The sequence below is a fragment of the Oryzias melastigma genome, linkage group LG11 (assembly GCF_002922805.2).
Source record: "Oryzias melastigma strain HK-1 linkage group LG11, ASM292280v2, whole genome shotgun sequence".
Lineage (NCBI taxonomy): Eukaryota > Metazoa > Chordata > Actinopteri > Beloniformes > Adrianichthyidae > Oryzias > Oryzias melastigma.
In genome coordinates, this window is record NC_050522.1 from 19,811,842 (window position 1) to 19,824,198 (window position 12,357).

Sequence of the window (12,357 nt, forward strand, 5' to 3'; positions counted from 1 at the left end):
CGACTTCTCACTATGAAGAATTCTTTTTTTTTTTTTTTTTTGATGCAAATTTACCTGGCAGGACGGCTGCAGGCTTCAGGTGAACAAAGAAGTCAATTGCTCTGTTCTGACTGAAATAAGCTGCTAGCATTTTTGTTTCATGGCGTTTGGTTGAAGTTTTTGCAGCAGAGTTGGATTAATTTTAAACCATCTAATTTCCTAAAGGAAACTGTTGCACCAGAGAAGCAAGCCCTCAACCTGGGATAAATGTGAACCTCGAGGATCCAAATGCATTTAAACCTGAAGAAATATCCAATCTATTTAAAAAATGTATATTAAAAGTCGGACTTTTAGTAGCCAAAATGCCACCATGGAAATCATAGTCAGTAGACTTAAGTGATCATTTCTAGCTCAAACTAAGTATCACACTGACGCCCATCCTAATAGCCTCAAAAGTTCTTAATAAAAGCAAAATAAGGTATAATAATATTTTTAAAAGAGTAATAGCTGCAGAAACAAGCTAAATATCAGCAAAGCAAACTCCATTATCTGACATTTGAATTGGTTAATATTTGGAAGTGTCAGTAAAGTTTTAAAGTCAATGTTGGTGTAAAACTGGACTTTCTTACACTGGGGTGAGTGGAAAATTACTCCTTCTTGCAACCTTCCCCTAGTGCTCTTTTGAGGAACTGCAACCTTTGGTGCTGGTTTGCATCAAATCCAAGAGGGATCTGGCTGCGGACAAGATGGCGCCTGAAATAATTGTCTGGAAGCAGAAATGCAGAACTAACCCAAACCCAACACGGGGAGAATTCTCTTGTCAAATTCACGACCAGACGGTTGGGGCTTAGCTGTGAGGGTTTCTTGTAATAAATAAAGATTTTTTTATGCTTTTATACAAATTTCAACTCATTGATTATTACATTTTGCTTACATTAGCCCACTAATTGAATTCTAAGGAGCTGCAAGCTAGTTGAAACCAGTTAGGGGGCGCTTCAATGACCTAATCAGTTCTTTTCCGCTTAAAAACAAAGCTAGAAATGATCACGCTGGCCGGAGCAGGGGCACGATACACTCAAAACGTATATTTGGTGGAGATGACCATGTAAGGTATGGGGGTATACCTGATACTTAATACTGAGTATCAAGAGGGGAGGCGCTGGGTCCCATTTTTAGTTTTTTTCTTTTTTTTTAACTCTTGACCTTCCAGTCTCAAGGCAGACACTCTACCACAAGTCCACTGAGTTTCCTCATCAATGAACACGCAGACGCTAGCAGGTGCAACCTCACAGACGTCACAAATATAAGTCATGTCTCGCGTCCTGAATAAAAAAAATCAACTGGGTAACCACAAGTCAAGAACCATGTTTTTTGGCCACTGTTAGTTCCAAGAACTATAATTTTTGAATCTGAACAAATCGGAAATCTAAGTCAAGTCTCAAATTATTTCTACGTATGTTCCATGTTATGTTTTTCTTTTTTGCAAAGTATTTGTTTGAAAATTAGGAATTAGTTAACTTCAGGTTTAGGACTTTGCATTTGACTTGATAAATGTACTTTTTCTCCTCTTCTAATTTACCCTCAGAACTTCCTCTGCTGTTGTTCTCCTCCTCCTCCTCCTCTTTCCCCTGTGTTGTCCTTTGTTCTCTCTTGACACTGAAACATTAATTAGAGCTAATTTCATTTAGGCAGACCTGCAGTATGCAGGAATGAGGTTAGGGGTGCAAGCTCGACAAAAATGCTGCCGCAAGAATGCAGTGCAGACCTGATCCCCCCCCCTCATGCCCCGAGAACCCACCGGGAGGAACAATGGAGAGAACAGGAAGGTAAGAATGTGGGGAAAGAGAGGAAGGAGACAAGGCAGAAAAGAAGGAGGAAAAGCACCAAAGTGGTCAAGCAGGTATATAGACAACTAAAAAAACACAGACGACTGAGACCAATAACTGCGACAGCTCAGCCGTGAAACCCTTCTGTTGGGACAGTAAGAACAATCTGAAGACGGAACTAACTTCCTGTTGGACCATTACCATGTTACAGAGTGTCAGTCTCCAGGTCTCTAGAGGCTCCAGTTACTTTTTTTAAAAGTCCAGCCATTTTTTCAGCTGCTGATTACCTGGATCAGGTGTGTGTTACTAATAAGAAGCGACACTGACAGATTAGTTGGAAAGCTGCCCCTTGCTGAGAGCTCTCTGATTATGTTTTCTCCTGGTTTCTTACAGCCCCTCACACCCCCAACTTAGCATTAGTGGTGCAGCAAAAACAGCAACGAATATTGGAGCTATCTGGCTGTACAGTTTTGTTCCAGATGTCAGCTCAGACGCGGAAAACAAAGACACGTAGTGTAAATGACCCAGTTTACTAGATTATTTATTTTTGTGCAATTTCTCTTTTGATTAAATGAATATGCCTTCAGTCTCTTAAGTATTAAGTTTAAGTTGTAAAAGAATGTTTTAAAACACTATGATAAAGCTTATTGTGAGTATTTATACTGTGAAGACTTTTATTTTGAAAGTACCCCCTTACTTCCGGTTTACGTGAAATTTACATTCGCGCGTCAAGTCAGCAGAGACTGAGAGAAGGGTGATGGCGGATGTTCGTACGAAGGGAGAAAGGGATTGAAGATTGTTTATAATCCATAATTTGTGTTTAGCATCTAGCTGGAAGGCGAACTGGTATGATTATTGTTTATGGTATATATTTTGTGATTATTTGCAGTTTATGTTAAGAAGACAACTGTTTAAAGCTATCTAGCAAGCTAATGCTGCTAGCTCATGTAAAACGTGGCTGCGAATCATAAGGGAAAATTGTAATAAGTTTGTTTTATTTTCTTTAGCTCTTACAGGGTGACTATGGCTGTGGAGTGAATAAATGGGTTGGAATACCCCGCCATAGTCCGAACTGAACAAGTCCGGCTGGAATGCTACACCTAGCTGCAGGTAAGATGGCGAATAGACCAGCTGGGGGGCGGAGTCTGTGATCTTGACAACGGAAGTTGTACTTTTATGTTATGTGTTCATTCTGTGGTTAACATTTTATGAAAAAAACAGAGAATATGGCTAATATTTGTAGTTTTTGGGTAAACAATGAGGAAACCGATCATTATTTTATTTTGGTATTATTTGATTTGTATTTATTCTATTAATGAGAACTTGACTCTCCTGGTGCACGGTGTAGACTCCGTGAAAGGGGATTTTAAAAACTAAATAAATCCATCATCTCTTAAAAACAACCTAAATTGTTACATTGATATGAGCCAACAATGAAACCTCATCATCACATTTATGCTACAACCATAATAGGATAAAGTCCTCCCTTTTTTATTTTAATGGAAATGAAAAAAAATGCTAAAGATGCTAAAGCTAAAGTCACCAACATTTGCAGCAAAGATTGTGCTATTTTTACCTAATTGTTGAAGCTATTTCACTGAAGTGCTCTGTTTAAGTGTTAAAAGAAGGTAAATAAAAAACTGGATCCATTCATAATATATATTTTTTTGTTTTACAGAAGTATCAGATCAGTACTTGGTTTTGCTATCAAAACCAAGTGACTGAATCTGATCAGGGACCGATCGGGACATCCTTTCTGTCAATTGTAGGTTCTATGTGACAAATACGATCTTTCTAAAACTGCGTTTCTCTTTGTCTGCTCCTGATACACAACAAAAATTACATTTTGAGCTTAAATTTCTTCTATCCTCAGAAAAATGTCACAGAAAACAAACTCTATGTTGGGTGAGTGTTGTGTTCCAAGTCTTTTGAAGATCAATATTCTCCAATATTCTCTTCATATTCTCCATATCTGCTCTGTATCACTTTGACATTGTGTCATTTGCACAAAATACTGATCAGATAAACCAAAGTGTTTCCACAGAGTGAGGTTTTGTCTTCAAGAAACTCAACATTTCATTCAGACTGGAGGCTTTTTTAGTTGATCTCTAATTAATTTACTTTAATCTGAGTTCAGTTCATTTACAGTGGATATTTCTGTTGTTCTTATATTAGTAAATTAGTGAGTATTTGTAGAAAATGCATCAACTTAAGATAATTTAACAGATTTAATAAACTGCAGTGAAGGTTTTCAGCCTCGTGCTGTACAGCTGCGGGTACCATGAGGTGAACCCTTCCCATTAAAAGCGTGCACACGCCCCGTCCGACCTCAGCAATGCGCCCGACAGCTTGGTGGTGAAAAAGAAAAAAAAAAGTAACTGAGGGAGGGAACGTGCGACCTGCTGCGCTCTCACATCCTCCCGTTCTGCTGGATTTAAAGAGAGGTGAGGGAGCGAAGAACACGCCTTCATCATCAGCTCACCCCACACGACTTTGCTCCGCCACCTGAGGACACGTGCACACTCACGCTAACGAAAGGCCATCTGCTCCGATGCTCTGTTATCTAACTCACGCCACGCACCCGTGCACACGCACGTGCACGGCCAGATAGCCCCATGGCTGGTTAAGAAGCCTGACCCTTGTGCCTGACAGCTGTTCCGCTGTTTGAAGGGAACGAAGAGCCTAATGTGATGATGAATGGATCTGCTGATGTGGAGCACGGCGAGGATCATCTTAGCTTCACCTCAATAAACTCTGAAAACTAACTTCTATAATTATGCTCACCTAATTTATCTGAGAGTTTCAGGAAAAGCTGCTCCTGATGTTTCTCAGGGAGAAGCAAATCCACAGTTCTCTTGCTGACATTTTCCCAGAAATGACCTCAAAACCATTGGGAATAAATTTGTCCTGAGGTGATCCTGTTGCCTGGAAAAGCTTCCGGTGGATTCCAGTGAGCTTTGAAAGTTCCCCGGAGAAGATGCACATGATGTCCTGAGGCTGTGATGATGATAACATTTTATTGATCCTGCTTTGAAAGAAGGTCAAACGATAGAGGAAGCTAGTTATTTGGTTCAACTCTCTGATAAAAGTCTAACAGCTCTGGTCAAGAAAGTTTGGATCTACAAAAATGAAACATTTTTTTATAATCTCGAAAAGTTGTTAGATCTCAAAGGTGAATACTTCGAGAGCTTCTCAAATAAAATTCCGAATGGCAAAAGATGAAGTGGATCAAGTATTCCCACTAAGCATGGACACATCTATTAGACATCTAAATCATGGCTATATCAAAACTTGCAGTTATAGATATGCGCTATGTATCTGATAGATATGAATTCATAAACGTCTGTCACATTTTGTGGTTGAATCTCTAGCAGATGACTTTCCTACAGCTAATAGCGTTGAGCTCCCATCATGCCTTGTAAACAAGCCATTTAGGTAGTTTCTACCACCTGTTCTCCTCTCTCACTACAAATCACAATATCATCTGCAAACATCATAGTTCACGGTGATTCTTGTCTAACGTCATCAGTCAGTCTGTCCATCACCATTGCAAATAGGAAAAGGCTCAAAGATGATCCCTGATGTAATCCCACCTCCACCTTGCTGTTTCCACAAGATGTAGTTTTATCTTAAAGCCTCAGCCTCCACCCTTACAGGTCATCCTACGTTCCTGCCTCTTCTCAAAAAACATATTCACTATTGCCATTTCCATCATGTTGCAACCACCATCTGTCATCCTATGTTCCTCTTGTGGATATCAAATTGGTCCATCATCTTCTCATCACCTCTGTTTCCTGGACCAACATGTCCATTGAAATCTGTTCCAATGACACCTCTCACTTCTAGGGATGTTCATCATCACTTCATCAAGGTATCTTTCTCCCTCTCCTCCAGCTCAAATTCCTTCCGGTGGAGCATACCCACTAACAACATTAAACGTTTGGGACTGACACAAAAAGACCCTGGCTTTGGGCCCTACTTGGCTAAGTTTCTCTCTAAATTCTGAACGTCGAAATAAAGGTTACATTTATAAAAAGGAGAAAGGTAAACTATAAATAGTGCCCAACCATGACAGATAAATTCCTAATCCAACTGATGGAACAGGACTTTTGGTGATCATGATCAAAGACAAGATTACAAACTAATCTAGCAACAGATTCAGAATCTGAGTAACTTTGCTTTAACATAGTCCAACAGGCAGAGCGGCTGCTGCAGTTGTGTTATGTAACAGATTTACTTCAGCATGGTGGATTCATCCATAAATGAGCATTGAGCAGCTCGTTTTAATCCACTTCTACAGACTGTGTGTGTCTACGCACTTCAAGAGCATCTGCATCAGCCGGCTTGATGGCAGCCCTCCTTATTCATCTCTCAGATGAATGAGGATTCGGGAGGACACTGCAGGAGTCCTGATGGAGATCTTCTTTCTGCAGGGTCAGAGTTCCTCCTCCATTTTGATTTATGGGCTGTCACTCACGCCTTTGTTTCCAGGCCGCTTGTTTACCTGCCTCACCTGTCTGCAGGTCTCTTCCTCCTCTCAGACAAACCTTATTTATCTAGCAGAGACTGGACGCAGAGGCAAAGGTTGTGTGTGTGTCTGTCAGTCATGTGCTGTGCTCAGGTTTCAGGAGGAGTGAATTCCTAAAACAGAAATGTCATATATTTGACATTTTTATGCACTGCGGGAGCACTGGAAGCTCGGGACTGTCTGCACCCTTAGATCCAATTATAATTGGCTTCAAGGAAATGTAAAAATCCAAGAGAAAATGGGCCCTGTCCTTTAATCTTGCACAAAAAGTATCTGTCAGTCACCGATTCTGCAAGTTGTCCCTTAAAATTCACATTTACATGGATTTTGAAGAATTTATTTGCACATTGGTGGTGAAAATAAGCAATTAGCTCCTGCCGAAAAACAAGAACTCTGTCCCTCATTGCTCTTCTACTCTTTACTTCTCAGCGGCATTAATGTCACCTGCTTGAACCTGCTTGATCTGTTCACACCCTGAAACCGTCAGACTGCAACCTCTCCACCATGATGAAGACCAAAGAGCTGTCAAAGGACACCAGGGACAAGATTGTACACTTGAACAAAAAAAGAGTGTGGTGAACCAATCTACAATGAGCAAACATATTGATGAGAAGAGATAAACAGTTGGAGACATTATTGCTGCGCTTCTTTTCAAAAGCACCAAACCCACTGTGAAGCACGGAGGTGGAAGCATCATGCCTTGGGGTTACTTCTCTGTAAAGTGGATTGGGACTGATCTGTGTTGAGTATGACTGGAATTAGTTTTGAGGATGAAACTTGGCTGGATATTCCATCCTAACAATGATCGCAAACACATTGTCTAAGCAACAACGTAGTGGCTTCATTAGAAGCATGTAAAGGTTCTAGAACGGGTGTCAAATTTCAAACCTCGAGGGTCAGTGTTGTACATGTACAAGAAGCCTACAAGCATCTGTCAAGCACACCTGATCGAGGTAATCAGCAGCAGAATTTTTTAAAAACCTGCAGGTTTTTAAGAAAGCACAGAATCTATGGAAGAAGTTGAAAGTCTGTATATTTTAGCAACAACTCCATAATGTCACAGCTCTTGAGAAGATCTGTATGGAGGAATAGACTAAAATAGCCAACCAGAGTTACATTAATAATTATTGAGGTGAACTTTTATTACTATCCAAATACCATTTTTTAAATAGATATTCAAATAAATAAAGAGATTTTAGACATCTTTTTATATTTGGTAGATCTATAGGTAATAATTATTTGAATGTATATATGTTCTATATTTTGCAACATTAGATTCAGCATTTTTACTGTGACTCAGCTCTGTTCTTTCAGTGAAGAATGTTTCTTTCATGCGTTTGCTTTTTAGTGTCATTATCATTGTTTTGTTTGTTCTTTTAGCTACGTTTAGACATTGTCTTTTTTCCTAAACCTATTTAGTGAGCAAATATTTGATCAGTTGAAACTTTTTGTGCTTTTTGCATTTCTTTGAAAAAAAAATCCTAAAAAGTGAACAGAAACAGTTTAATAAAGATGAGTAAGAACCAAAGAATTTAACGGAAGTGCAAAAGGTTTAGGTGTAGAGAAATATTATGAGCACTAAAATTGAAAGAAAATAAATCAGAGCAGGAGCATACGAAAAATACATTCAAACTTCGAAAAAGCTGCACCAAACTGTAGTAAAGTTTTCTGTGAGATGCTTCAGTAAACCACGACTCCAAACAGAGATAACCTGGAAATCTGAAAACCGACGGCAGCAAATCTGCAATAAATTTGGTTCTTCAATGAGCCGCTGTTTGCTTTGGTCCCTAATTCATGAGGAGAAAAGCAGGTGTGTTTGGTTCCTCATGTGTGCAGGGACATAAATAACCGGCAGACAAACACTCGCACAGATGCTGCGGCTGCAGCTTCTGCATCTAATTAGGTGATAACGTGTGAATGTAAACTGAGTTTTGACGTTTTTTTTTTTGTTTCTTTTTTCAATTCAGGATGCTCAATCATTTCCATGATCTATTTTGAACTTTGAATCCATTGTTTTCTCCAAAACAAATCATTTGATATCTTTGCGAAAAAGTTTTTTTTCTTCTCATTCAAAAACTCCAACCAAATGCTAAAGTTTGACCACATAGTTGGCTAAAGTTTTTTTTTTTAATCGTCAAATATCTGTTCTTTTGTTTCTTCAATATTCTTGCATCTTAGTGTTTAAATTACAAAAATTGGTACAAATGTTTGTCACGCCCTGCCATGCAGAAACTCTTGTGACCTTTGACCTTTTGTAAAAGCTGTTTTTAGTAAAACTTCAATCAAATCAGCACAAAATTCAATTTTCAGTTAAAGTTTTACTCTGATCATCTTTTGATCTATTATAAAATATTTTCCAGGGATCTTTCAGTTATGAATATGCTGTTTTTACTCTTTTTCTGGGTCATTTTATGCAGAGTTCATTCTGAATTTGCCACTGAATTTTGGGCGGTAAAACAACCCCATCCCCACTTCCCATCACCCAAAACTGAGAGCTCTTTATTTACATGCTTAATTATCTGTCCATCATCATCAGAAAAATGCCACAGGAACGAAAAACAAAACAACACAAAAAAACCTTTTCTTTCATCAGAGTGGGACTTTTATTGTTCCAAGAATTTTTTCAAAATTTAATATTTATTAGTTTGCAGATTATTTTCAATAATTAATAAGATCATTGTTTACCAGTATCTTGAGTTTTTGTGAAGTAAATCTATAAAATTGGATCTAAAGTAGAAAATTAAGAACTTTTGCTTCCAACTTTTGTCATTTCTTTTGTTGCTGAAAATGATGCGTTCCTCAACTGCTCGTATTGTTTCACTTTGTTTCGTTTTTATTTTACATTTTATCTTTGTATTTGTTCTGTGTTGTGTGCGACGCTGGCATCATTAAAATGTAAAAAATGTTGATAAAGTTAAATGAAAATTGGTGCGCTCGACGACGACGGAAAGGTGCGCGATAAAAGATGGGCAGGAAATGAAACTGGATGCGAATCGGAAATGGGAACGAGGAGGATCAAGGGGTCGTCGAAGAAAACAGAGGAGGGGCTGCTTTGGAAATAAGAAGCAACAAAGAGAGGAGGAAGACAGGAGGAGCAGATGGAGAAAATAAAGGCTGCTCAGCGGTAAACAAACAAAAGATGGAAGGGAACGGGAAGCCGGAGCCATCAGGGAGGGAGGGGAGACAGGAGGAAGAAGAGGAGATCTCCCATAGCAGATAAACACAGAGCTGAAAGAGTAAGAGGAGTGAAAGAATGGATGAAAAAGAGGTAGAGTCCATCTTTAGAACTTAGTTAAAAAAGAGATATAAAGCAAAGAACAAACGGATGGAGCCTCTTCTTCTGCCAGACGCTCTGTGCCGACAGCTTCCAGGGCAGATGATGACTGACGGCCACGCGGCGAGCTGACGGCACGTAAAGGTCACATTAGCGTCGGCTGCGACAGGCAGATGAGGAGTGAGATCAGGAAAGGAGGAGAGGGGACCAAATCACAGCTCGGTGGAGCATCTGTGAAGTAAGATTTCTCTGAGACAAGAATATTGAGGAATGCACCAAAACACAGAGAGCAGGCCCAGATCTAACCAGCCCCGCTATGGGGTACAGGTAGAATATCAGCGTTTGGGGTGTCATATCCCTCCGACCCCCTAAAATGCTCCTCATAGAGGGTCAGGAACTTAAAGTCCCACTGCGACCATTTTTGGATTTATTGTAAAAACGTTTCTCAGTGGAATTTTAATGATTTTTATTCTGTTTTTAACCAAAATCAAAAAAACGTCTCGTTTTCTGGGACATAGTTTCTGCAGAAATTCACCTCTGAGTTGTGGGTGGGACCGTTGGAGCCTTCCGACCCTTCCAATAATCCCTTCCTTTATACACCGTTCCGCTAGTTTACAGCCCCTCACAACCCCAACCTAACATTACTGGTCAGTCATTTTCTAAACCCATTTTTGTCACTTTTGGGGTCACGGGGCTGCTGGAGCCTGTGGGCGAAGGCAGGGTACACCCTCCCCAGTCAGTCGCAGGGCCTCAATCTCACACCCACAAACACCAATATTCACACCGAGCAATTTAGAGTAAAGTACATTTTTAGACTGTGGGGGGGGATCTCTTGTATTTTAGGAGTTTTTTCTTACCATGAAGGACGGTCTAAGGGAAAGGATGCCCAGTTTAGTTTAGTCTGTTTAGTTTAGCAACCAGCAATTGTTTTTATTTTATGACTGACTTTAAGATTTTGTACAATTACCAGTTTAAAGCCAAATGAGACAACTGTATTGTGATATTGGGCTAAATGAATGAAACTGAAATTAATTTAATGGGACTACAAACTAAGGTCATTCAAGACCTGTAGATACTTTCTTCTGGTTGCTCTCACAGTGTATTCATAGGAAAGACCGAAAACCTATAACACGATGTTTTGGAGATTTTCCACATCTCTAGGGATTTTTTATTTGATTTTTATCATTATTCTGTGACGACAACGTTCTGTACAAAACTCAAAAAATGTCCAGAATTTCCTCAGATGCCGTTGGAACCCTCTAAAAGAGTTTTAAAAGTTCAGCAGCATATCATCTCATCCTAACCTTCTCTGAAGTCAAGAAAAGAAACCTAAGAGAGTTTAGCTCGGAGAAAAGATAGAAACGATGAACAAGACTGTGTGAGGGAGACGAGGGCAGCTTCAACCTCTGAGGCAAGAAATCGGGCAAATAAGTCCAACAGAGATCTAAGGAGCTGAAATGAAGGATGGACCTGAAGCTGAAGAATAGGTGAAGACCAGTTCACTTCCATTCTCCTCTTCTTCATCCTTTCTACTCTTTTGTAACCAGATTTCACCTTCATGTGTTTTCTGATCAAGTCTGGTTTTCACTCAAAGCCTGTCATCAGGTTGCACACGTGCACGCCCCTGAGTGTGCACTAATCTCCTAAACCTGCTGGAGCGTCACGTGCGCTCATAGAATGTCAGCTGAAAGGTTTTTCCGTTTGTAAAACAGTCTGTTTTGATGTGAGAGGAGGAAGAGGAGAAAGTTGAAAAGTGTGTGTGTGTGTGTTTGTGTGTGTGGGGTGTGTGTGTGTTATAGGGCATAAAGGGCAACAGAGAAGGGGAAATTAAAAAGGCAAAGAAGAGCTATCGGAGATCCTTTAATTAGTCTCTGCGTTTATTACTGTCGGCGGCCGAGGTGCCGTCTGCTCCTGAGTCTGGAAGAAAGAGGAGATTGAAGAAGAGGAGGAGATGGACGATTACAGAGGTTCATCAGCGCACACGCTCATTTCAACATGAATAGAAACCCTTTTGATCTTCCCTGCGTGGTTGCAGGTTGAATTTCTTGTTAATAGGGGGAATGTTAGTTGACGGTACGCTTTTCTGTTGAAGAAATAGACTTTTGCTGTGGTAAAGTTTTTCTGGTCCTTCCTCCTCTTCGTCCCCCGGCAAGTTGTGGTTTCTTCTTCTTTCTTCCCTGGTCATTTCCTATCATCTCATACTCTGTGCCATTTCAATGTTGAGCACCATACGGTATGCCATTTTTCTTTTCCTACCATTTCCATCCATTATCTGAGTCAGCTAAATTCCTTTTGGTGTCACAGGGTTGCTGGAGCCTATCCCAGCTAATGTTGAGTGAAGGCGGGGTACACCATGAAAAGGTCGCCAGCCATGACATATACTTGTATAGGGCTTTACTACCTTCTTAGAAGCCCTAAAATACTTTACAGACCGTCCCATTCATCCTTGCTCAAACATTCCTACACTGGTGGTGACTCCATTACCGAACATCTATAACTACAAGGTGCAATGTGGGGAATTGAATTTGCCAAATTCTCCAATTATAGGTTGAACACTCAACCTCTGCGATATGGCCACCCCCATATGCCAATTACAACAATTAGCATATCATTTGTTTGAACTGTGGGAGGAGCGCCTGGAGAAAACCCAGGCATCCACGAGGGGAACATGCAAACTCCACACAGAAAGCTGCCAGCTGGGATTTGAACCAGGGTCCATTCATCATGGGATGAGAGTGCTAACCACTACT

General features: G+C 40.1%; 1 long non-coding RNA gene across 2 annotated transcripts in view; it reads left to right on the forward strand.

The window, feature by feature from the left end:
- The first annotated feature begins 2,514 nt into the window (after positions 1-2,514).
- Positions 2,515-12,357, forward strand: part of LOC112137973 — an 81,655-nt gene continuing 71,812 nt past the window's right edge. The window contains exons 1-3 of one of the 2 annotated variants that reach the window (XR_002917677.2): positions 2,515-2,651; positions 2,813-2,915; positions 6,763-7,481. This is a non-coding gene — a long non-coding RNA (uncharacterized LOC112137973). Of the gene's footprint in view, positions 2,652-2,812; positions 2,916-6,762; positions 7,482-12,357 lie in introns of those variants that run through there. The other variant, XR_002917678.2, reaches the window with a different exon arrangement.